Source organism: Anas platyrhynchos, chromosome 3 (assembly GCF_047663525.1).
Source record: "Anas platyrhynchos isolate ZD024472 breed Pekin duck chromosome 3, IASCAAS_PekinDuck_T2T, whole genome shotgun sequence".
In the NCBI taxonomy this organism is placed as follows: domain Eukaryota; kingdom Metazoa; phylum Chordata; class Aves; order Anseriformes; family Anatidae; genus Anas; species Anas platyrhynchos.
Genome location: NC_092589.1, coordinates 3,478,033 through 3,487,848, shown reverse-complemented (window position 1 = coordinate 3,487,848; position 9,816 = coordinate 3,478,033). Strand labels below are relative to the sequence as shown.

The following is a 9,816-nucleotide window of genomic DNA, read 5'->3' as shown; positions in this document are numbered from 1 at the left end:
AGAAACCCACCTGTTTTTGATTTTTTTTAATAAAAAGTCAAATAATCCCCACAAACAATTCCTTTGCAATGGTTTCAATATCGGAACCGTAAAGATGAACTTTAAAGGCGCTTGTAAAAGAAAGAATATTACAATAATTTCAGTGCAAAACTCCGATATCATATTTTCTTTTATTTGAAAGAAAAAGGGAATGTGGAGAAGATTTTTTTTTTCCTTCCTCAGGATGCAGCAGTTTTAGATAATCTCCTCACTCCCCAAAGGACAGGGAGAGGAGGAGGAGGACAGGGAAGGCCTGAAGACCCAGAGCACTCTGCAGGATGCACCTGGGGACACTCTGGATGGCACTTGACCTCCTCCTACAGTTTTCCCCTGGCTGAAATTGGGAGCCATGCCCCTGGCTTAGCTACAACTGTGGCGTGAGAGCAGGGGGCAGCCCGTGGAGATACAGGAGCCTTCGTGGTGACATGGGGGCTTCCTTCTCCCACAGCAGGCAAGGAGAAAAGGGACAACAGTCCTTGGGACATGATGCGGCCCTGTCACCTTCCTCACCACAGCAAGTTCCTTAAACTCAAATGAACTTTCTTCAGGACTGTTGTACCCGGGGTGTGCAGGCACCAGATGTGGTGGGACAGAGCTGCCCTGGTAGTGATGGGGCTGGGAAATGCCAGGCATGTCTGGCTGGGGCCAGCAGGAGCCAAGGGCGAGGAGGAAGGGGCAACATGCTCCTTTCTCCAGCAGCATCAAGGGTGAGGGCACAGAACGTGCTTCCTTTGGGGGAAATAAATTAAATTAAACTAAATGCACGGCAGTCACTCATCTGCAGGCACTGCCGGATGTGTAGGCCCTGAGCGGGGGCACAGCGCTCTTGGGTGCTCAGCACAGTGCTTTGTTTTGGACTACAGGCCTGCCATCCCCCTGCACCAACACTGTACATTGCTGTGAAAAAGGAGAAGCTACGGGAAAATATCCATGAGAATTAAACTCTTCTTTTTCTCTGAAAATCCTTCTTTCAGCCCACTTCACGGTCACTCTTGCTCCAACACCAGAATTTTAAAACGCATGGGAAGTGGATAAGGTGAATTTTAATCTCTTTTAAAACATACTTCAGGTGGGGGAATTAAAGCCGGTGAGGATCAGGCAGCGGTCGAAGAACACATTTCAAAACCACCGTCAATCCGCAGCTTTATGAGATATCAGCAAACAGAAGCAGAGCCTGGCTAGAGCTTGCAGCCCAGAGGAGCAGCTCACACTGCCCCAAGGACACGGCTGCAGGATGGGTGCCACATGGCTTGTGGCTCCACCAGCTGCAGCAAGGGGCTCAAAGGCAGAGGTGGGCAAACAGGCTGGCCTGCCTGGGGCCGAAAGTCAAGCAGGCGGAAGAATTCAGGAGCAGAAAATAAGGCTGAAATGAGCAAAACAAGCAGCTCCGGGCTGCGAGGGGAAATGCGAGGCTGGCCAGTAAAAGGTTTCTTTTACCAGTGGCGGTGGAAGGTTTCTCTTTGTTTCATTCCCCGGCTCTCTAATTTTTTTCTCTGTCCAAAATCGGTTTACCAGCTCTGATTTCCTGTTTCCATTTTGGAAAAAGAAACAATCAGACAAAAATTCCCCTGCCAGGAGTCACGCTCAAAGCATCTTCAGGCTCAGACTTGTTAAACTCTCTGCTGGGGTGAGCTGGCAGCCTTGCAGGAGCAGCCTTTTTCATCTCATTTGGAGCCTGCAAAGCCGAACAAATGATGGTTTATAGACACGTAAACCCATAGCAATCAGTCCGTGGGTTCTTTTTCTCTTCAAGAACTCACTGTTCCTGAGTACCTCTGTGCAGCGGGTCAGGGAGGCAGCAGCACAGCATGGCAGTGGGCAGACCTCCTGTCCCTGCTGAGGGGCCTCTCCACGGCATTGCTCCTGAGGTGGCATTTTCCCTGTCCGCGCCCCTCAGCTTTCCTCCCCTTGGCTTTGGGACCTGCTCAGACGTGGTGGTGGCTACTTGGACCTTGGCACCCAACTGTGCTGCAGCCAAGGCTCACAGGGGGGAGGATGGGGCTGCTGGGTGCTGCAGGGTCCAAGCAGGAGGAGCTGGTGGACACCTGCCAAGGGGAACCCTTTGCAGGCCCTTGTGCTTGGTGCCTTCCTTGGTGCCCTTCTAAAGGCAAAGCAATTGTTTTTTGGTGGCTTCAAGGCTGTTCTCGTGCCATCCGGACTCCTCCTGAATTTCTTGCTGCCGCAACCAAGGGACACCGTGTGAATTCCTGCCTTTAGACACTCTGATATTTCCAGCCCTGTGGGTTGGACAGGAAGTTCTGGAAATAATTGAAGATGACAAGTATGAGTTTAGCCAATGTGATTTATGTGGATATTTTTCTGAATCCTCCCAATCCTCAGCCCTCCCTTCCGACGCGTTTCGCTGCCCCGACAGCCACAGTGCGGACGAAGCAAGGCCACCATCCCATGCAGCCCTGCTGGCTACAAGGTACGATGACATGCGGGGGACCTCAGGATGACCTGGTGACACCAAACAGCTCCCGCACCTTCTCCTTTTGAGCCAAGGCACCTGTGATGTTGCCCATGTGACCCCAACAAAACCACATAATTAAGGCGAGAGATGTGCAGGGCTGCGGGGACCGTGCCCCTCTGCCTGGCGCTTCCACCCGCCTGCGCTGCTCGCCACTTGTCCAAACAGCCGTAAATCACCACCGATTCCCAGCTCTCGCTGGGGAGCTTGGGGCTTCAAAGGCAGCAAGCGCAACCCTCTGGTGAGTCGCATGAGGACCCCCCAGGCTTCTCCATCACAGGGCTGCCACCAGCCACCCCAGCAGTGCGCACCCATGGGTGCACAAAGCAGACCCTTGCACCACTTCCTAGCTTGCTCCTCTGCCAAATGTCAGTGCTCACTCACCCCACCAGCATTTTTTTGTTTGTTTTTGTTTTTCCTATTGTAAGTTCTTCCCAAGTATTAGAAAGAGAGTAAAAAGGGCACCAGAGATATTGTAATCCACTTGTCTGGAGCTCAGAGGCAAATCCCTGGTCTGCACCCCCAATAACCCACACAAAATGGCAAAGTGAGAGTGCTGGACATCAGCGTTTCTTGGCACTGTCTCAATGGGCAGGCTACAGCCCCAGGAAAAAGAAAAAAGAAAAAAAAAGTATATTTGCATTTACTGATGCATTTACATTTGCTAGGTTAGTGGAGAACTGTCCAGCGGCACCAAGCTGCTGTCCATTCCTTTTTCACACTTAGTTTTCTTCCTTGTCATTATATTTTATTTTATTTTATTTTATTTTATTTTATTTTATTTTATTATTTTATTTTATTTGAGGCTTCTTAACACTGCAGAGGAAGCAGAGGTTATAGCAGGCGCTTTACATGCAAGGGGGTGACACAGCATATTCAGCTGGGAATGTCATTTCCTTCAAGTGTGACCCGAGCATCAGATGTTTGCCTTCCCAGGAATCAAGGTGAAGAAGAGCAAACACACACTCGGACCAGGAAAATAATGAAAGGCAGGGGCTGGGCTGAGCTGTATGGGCACAGAGGCAGAGCCTGCTGGCTGCCCACGAGCCAATGGTGTGTGGAAAACTCATCAGTGGGCAGCCTGCCAGAGCCGAACTGTGCCTATGGGTGGTCACTAACAAAGAGTAGAAAAAGAGGAAGAAAAAGAAAGAAAAGCCTGCGCGCAGATGATTTTCCATGATGGGCGCTGTCTTACTGAGCAGCCCAAGCAGCGTAACCATCACCCTCCTGCTGAAAGACAAAATGTCAGCGGAGGAAGGGGCGGAGTGCCCATGGTGCTGGGAGGCTTTGGGACAGCCGTGTGGCTGCATGCGGTGGCACTTCAGGTGGCTGTGTCACTAGGGCTGCCCCTGCCCGTAGCAGCCCCTGCCCCAGCCACCCCATCCCTTCACCCGTGCGTGTAATGTCCCAGAAATGTGCTTCTCATATCCCCACACCTGCTGTGAGCCCACCTCCTTGTGGGCTCCAAAATAACGCCACTGGACTTGAGGAAACGGAGAAGGGAAACTTCAACAGGGCAACGCTGCGTTTCCAAAAACGTGTTCAACTTCAAATGTAGTCTCTGCTCCCTGCCTGCATGTTCACAGCGAAGGGAGGCCCTGACCCCATGTCCCTACGAGCACCCCATAGGCACACAGCTGCCTCTGATGGCAGCAGCACGGTGGGAGCAAGAGCAGTGAATGGGCACCCTCAGGCTGTGCCAGGGAGCTCGATCCCAGCTGGGACCAGCCCAGCAGCCCCTGGCCCCCAGGCACCTGCACTTAGGCAGAGGCCAGGCGGCCCCGGGGTGCTGATCCCCCACACCTGTGCCACATTGTCACCTCCCCACCCAGCTGCTCAGGCCTATTTAAGCCTTCCCCAGAGAAGCAATATTGGTTGGTCTATTGCTGGGGGGGGTGTGTATGGAGTCTGGTTGGGTCCCTCTATGCTGTCCTGTGGGGCCTATGCAGGCCCTGTGGGGCCTGGCCCAGCTCTGCTGCAATGAGGTGTGAGGCTCCCAGGCAGTTTGGTGGTATTGCAGCAGGAGAGGTCTTGGAGAAGGGGATGGGGCAGAGCCTGAGCAAAGGTAAGGTGGTAAGATACGAGAAAATGGAGAAAGATGTGGGAGAGCTGTGAATGGGCTGATGACCAGGCTGCAATGTGCAGCTGATTTGGTTATGAAGGGCTCTGGGGGGCTTTTTGGTGAAGCCATAGCCGCTGCTGGCTGAGAGGAGCGGAGTGGCTGTGCTTTGCCTCCAATAAACATGTTACAAGACTGCCAGCTTGATAGCTCAGGGGCTGCAGCTCCTCTGTGTAGGCACATGGAAGTTATTGATGCCTGTGCTGTGCTACGTCGGTAGCAGCTGGGTGGCTGGGCTCTGCAGCTTGCAGTCTCAATGAGCAAGAGACTGTGCTGGGGTTATTTGTAAGGGTGTGTGCTGCTGCCTCCCTGGGATGTGTCCTGAACATCCAGTGGGTGCTGGGAGGGAGCTTACCTTCCCTCTTAGCAGAGGTGTTAATAGAGGCTCTTTTCTATGGGCATCTGCTGGTTTTCATTTTATCCCCCCTAATTTGTTGAGATCTAATTCTTTTTCCTGTTTGGCCAGGGCTGAGCAGCAGACTGAAAAGCAATGGGAAGAGACTTCTGGTTTGGTGGAGGGATGTGTACTTGAGAGATTACACAAACCCCACTTCTTTAGGAAGCCAGGCTGAAAACCCACAATGCTTATTTTCTAAGAAAATAAACCGTTCCAATACATCAACTGTCTGCACATAGGCGGGACAATCACTGCTTAGCGAAATTACTATAATTTTCCCTTTTCTGTCCTTCCAAAACGACTCCTCTAGGCTTGGATCTCAGGCAGGCTATAAAATGTGGCTACTGAAAAAGTTGAGCGTGCGGATGCTGTTTATTACATTACTGCTGAGTGCTTCTGTGTTGCAGGGCTCTGAGCTGGGGGAATTGGGCAGTCGGGATTTCTATTCCAGATGTGTTTTGTGAGTGATCTGGAGGCTCTGCAAGTGAGGAGAGCTGCCCGCAGGGCGCAGCATCTCCCCGCTGGGCTCTGTGCTGCAGGGTGCTGTGGGTGTGCATCAGACACTGGGTGCCTGTGGGTGCCCCTGCTGCCTCTGTGCCCTGCTGGTTAGTTGGGGAATGGCTCAGGGGCCTCTGTAAGAACTACTTCAATTTACCCCTGAGCGTGGCCATACCTGTACCTGTTTCCCATGGTATTTGTTGGGGTAGACATTAAGAAAATAATACAAGCTTTATTGAACAATATTGCTGGCTTGAATGCAGCTGGGGGGCACACCTTCAGAAAGGAGGTGCCTTTCTAACTGCTCTCTAGAAAAAGGGTGATACAGTTCTGTTTGTCAGCTGTGCCCTGTGAGGCCCAGCACAGCAGAACAATGGGGTGGTGCCCTGAAGCTGTTGTTAGTCACTGGCTCTGGATCACTTCTCACCAAGAACAGCTGGTTTTGGGTCAGAAACCCCAATGGAAGCAAGAAGTGTGGAGAGGGTCCTGCTGAGCCCCCCAATACACAGAGAATTAATTGTGGGGAAAATTCTGTTTTGGGATCCAGCCCCCAAAGCCCCCGTGTGCCCGAGGAATTTATTGGACCTAGCCCCAGATCAGGGGAGGTTAAATGGGCTCCCACACACATGCTCCTAGAGCTTTATGTGCTTGTAATATTCTAGGTTGTTTTCTGGTCCCTGATGATTTAATTCATTTTGTTTCGTATTTGTTTTATAACTGGCAGGCAGTTAATGTTATTGGCAAAAGAGTAAATAAAAGATAAATGGTGCCTGTATTCTAAAAAAAAAATAAAAGCCACATTGTTCAAAAACATGCAGGCACCCCAAAACCCATTTTCTCGGAAGCTTTGCATGGCCTTCTGTTTCTGAGCTGTCTTGCACCTCTCACCTGGTTCAGGGGATGCTGGTGGTGGGTGAGGGCATGCTGCATGTCTGGGGCTGGGCTGGTGTGAGTGGCTCTGGGTGCTCACCCCTCATGGGTGAGGGTGGCTGCTGCCCAGACAGCTGAGGGACCTGAGAGGCTGCAGCATGGGGAAAAATAAAAAATAAAATACAAGGAGGGGTTGGGACCTAAGAAAGTGCGAGTCTGGCAAGAGATTTGAATCTCTGAGGCAAATAAAAGTAAATGTTGCTCTTGCTAAAGCTGCCTATTAAAATTTCCATTCACCAGCTTTTCTCCTTCATTAGGACTAATGAACAGAGCAGTCTTGGCCTTTCTTTGCTCCCTTGCTTGTGCCTGCAGGCTTTGTCATCAGACCCCCCTGCAGCACCAAACTTTGTGTTTTCCCTGTGCTGCCCTCCCTTTGTGCCTGGGGTGAAACCTTGGCCCACTGACATCAGTGGCTGATTTGGGGAAAGCTGATGTCTTACCCAGAACAATATTCTGATATAAAAAATGTTTACTAGCTGGCATCGGTGTATTGATGCTCAATCTTTCTTTCTGAGACCTCATTAGTACACAAATGATTTTTTTAACCTCTGAAGTCCCCTATCCCAGCTCCTAGAGCTATTGAAGCAAATGAAAGCACCAGTTGTTCCCAGTCCCTGCTGGGTAAGCTCACAGGTTTGAGGACAGTGCTCCATTGCTGAGCCCCATGGGAGCAGACCAGCGCTGCCCGGTGTGACTATAGTTACAGTAATTAAAGGGCTCTCTTCTTCCTTGTGAAAAAAGATGAGCTGACCAGGTTTCTGCACTGTTGTGGAGACTTAGCGTGGTGGATGTTGTTCCCGTTCAGCCCCAAATGGAGCAGCCAAGTTTTGCAGTGTGTCCCCAGCCCCGAGCTGGGCCCTCGACTTCTGCCCCTGTTTGGGTGCCGGGAGGAGCAGGCAGTGTGAGCATGGCTTCAGGAAGCCAGTCACAGCTGGGTTGTGAAACGAGAGCTGCATCCTAGCCTAATGCTTTAACCACAAACCCTCTCTCCAATGTACACTTTTTTCCTTGTATCCAAAACCCATTCAAGTGTCTGGAGCGGTTGAACATCTGGTATTAACTGCTCATCCCAGTTCTGAGTTTCAGAAAATGAATCTGAGCAATTGGATTAGTCACATCCCCAGCAGCTGACTGTCTCATTCCAACTCTTCCTGGGGTTTTAACTTCTTGTTACCTGTTCCCTTCCAGGCCCACGTTCTTTTGAGTGACTGGGACTCTGTGCTGTGCCAGGGTGCTGGAGGACCCCTGCTGCCTGCTGGAGGAGCAGAGGTAAGGGAAGGGACTTCGGTCTCTCTTGATTTTGCTGCTGCGCCTTGGTGTGTGGGACAGGGAGAAATTAGTATTGCTGTCTGAGCTGGGCCTGTCCTGCATGGGGGGAATGAGCAGTGAGCAGGTGTGACCAGCACTGAGGGCTTGCTCTGTGCACAGAGATGAACAGTGGCTTAATGGAAGTGTTGGGACTTCACCATGCAGCCAGATGTGTAATTTCCTCCCAGTGGAAATGTTGGGTGCTTGCTTGGTGGAGTTAGAAGCTGAGGATTAACTATGCTGCAGGAGAGTCACTGCTTTCTAAACAAAATATTTTGGAATATTCAAGCCTAAAACATTTGGACTGTGACACTTCTAGGTGAAGTCTTTCATTAGCAGTATCTCCTCTTAAAGTAAGCATTGTTGAAGTAAGGTTTTTTCCACAGATGTTGAGTTTGATGGACCTGCTTGTTCTGATGAGAAAGACTTTCAGCAGAAAATGTTTAACCTACTTGACTGTTAAACTTAATTCCCTACTAGTGTGGGTGCTCTGCTTCAGCTTTGAATTGCATTGTGACCTGTGTTCAAGTGTTCTTATGCCAGGCCTCCAAATGTGCATTGCTGTGAGCTGGAAGGTGTGCTGCATGGAGCTGGAGCTTAGCCAGGTGTTTTGGGGCTGGAGCTGTGCCTGGTGTCCATTACATGAACGGATGGCCACATTGCAGCTGATGTTACTGGGGGTGCACAAGGGTGGCATGGATTTACTAATGGATGGTGGAAGACCTCTGAAAGGCACAGTGAGGAACACCTCCTAACGTGGATGCTTAATCTGCTGGGAGGACGGGTGGGCATGAGGTGTTTTCAGTTCTAAATTTTAAAAAATATTACATAGATCAGGGCAGAGACTGTGGTTTAGAGAAGGAAGAGTGATCTGGGAAGCAGGATTCACCAGTGCCTCTCCTGGAAAACAGTTTTTATTTAACTTGAAAAACATGCCAATAACAGAAAACATAACTCATCTTGTGAAAGTTATGGTTGGCTGTAAAATAGAATACAGAAAACTTTCCTACTCAAGCTGAAATGTTTTTCTTTTAATTCCTTGGTATTCTCTCTGCAGCATTATAAACTCTAATTCATGCCTTGGCCTGGGCTTCAAGATCTAGCTGTGTTTAGCAGAAAGTAGCCCACTTTCAAAACTTTCGAGATTTTGTCACACACCTTCCCTAGCATTAAAAAATACCACATGTCAGTAGGTCTTTTTGCATTTATGGGATCTATGGCTTAGGGGAGAGGCAGAGAGGAGGATTGGAAGGTAAATAACTAACTAAATGGGTTTTAACTGCTGCATGTTTTAAATATCCTTTTAAAAACTAATATTGTAAACTGAGATGGGCTCCAAGTTCAGGGATTGCAGATGTCATTTATTTTCCTTCCAGGTAGTTCTTAGACCGTACAGTTCCGGCCGTGATTTAATGTTGAGAGTTTAAATGGAACCGTATGTAATTAGACATCGGGCAATATAACAATGAGGATTTCTGATGTCCTCTGCATTTTGTAGGGACACGGCTTCCTGTGGGAGTTGTAGGCATTTTTAGAGCCATGGAAAATGCTTGTCTCGCTTCCCCACCCAGACCCCTGTGATGCATCAAGGGGGGGGTGGAGGGGGATGCTGCTGGGCTGGGGCAGGAGAGGGCAGCTTGGGCTTGTGTCTAAGCCTGACTTATGTACAGAGCCCCCATCTTGCTCCACCATGCTTTCCAAATGAAGAAGCAAGGGAACAGCTGCCTTGCTAGAGCAGAACAGCATTTGGGCTTTTGACTGTGGACATCATCTCAGACATTGTTTTCATTTTGAAATAGTGTAAAACAAATGGTTTGGAAATTTCCAAGGAAGAAAACGAAAATAAACCCTGGTTATGTTTTCATTTTGTTGTCCTGAAACTCACAACAATGCTTTTTTAGATTTTTTGCGTTACCCAAACTGTCGTGTATCCAGACATCACTCCCACTGGAGCATCTGCTCTGTTCGACGAGGGCTTGAATCCCATGAAAACTGTCTCATCTCCTGCAGACCGGCTCCGACCTATGCTTCCAGTCCGCTTCCCAGGCAGTGCAT

General features: G+C 49.7%; 1 long non-coding RNA gene across 1 annotated transcript; it reads left to right on the top strand.

Moving 5' to 3' along the window:
• Positions 1 to 4,257: 4,257 nt before the first annotated feature.
• On the top strand, positions 4,258 to 9,604 carry LOC113843053 (uncharacterized). Its single transcript, XR_003495944.3, has 4 exons — positions 4,258 to 4,574; positions 5,433 to 5,485; positions 7,642 to 7,722; positions 8,305 to 9,604. It is a non-coding gene; the product is annotated as an uncharacterized lncRNA (long non-coding RNA).
• Positions 9,605 to 9,816: the final 212 nt, after the last annotated feature.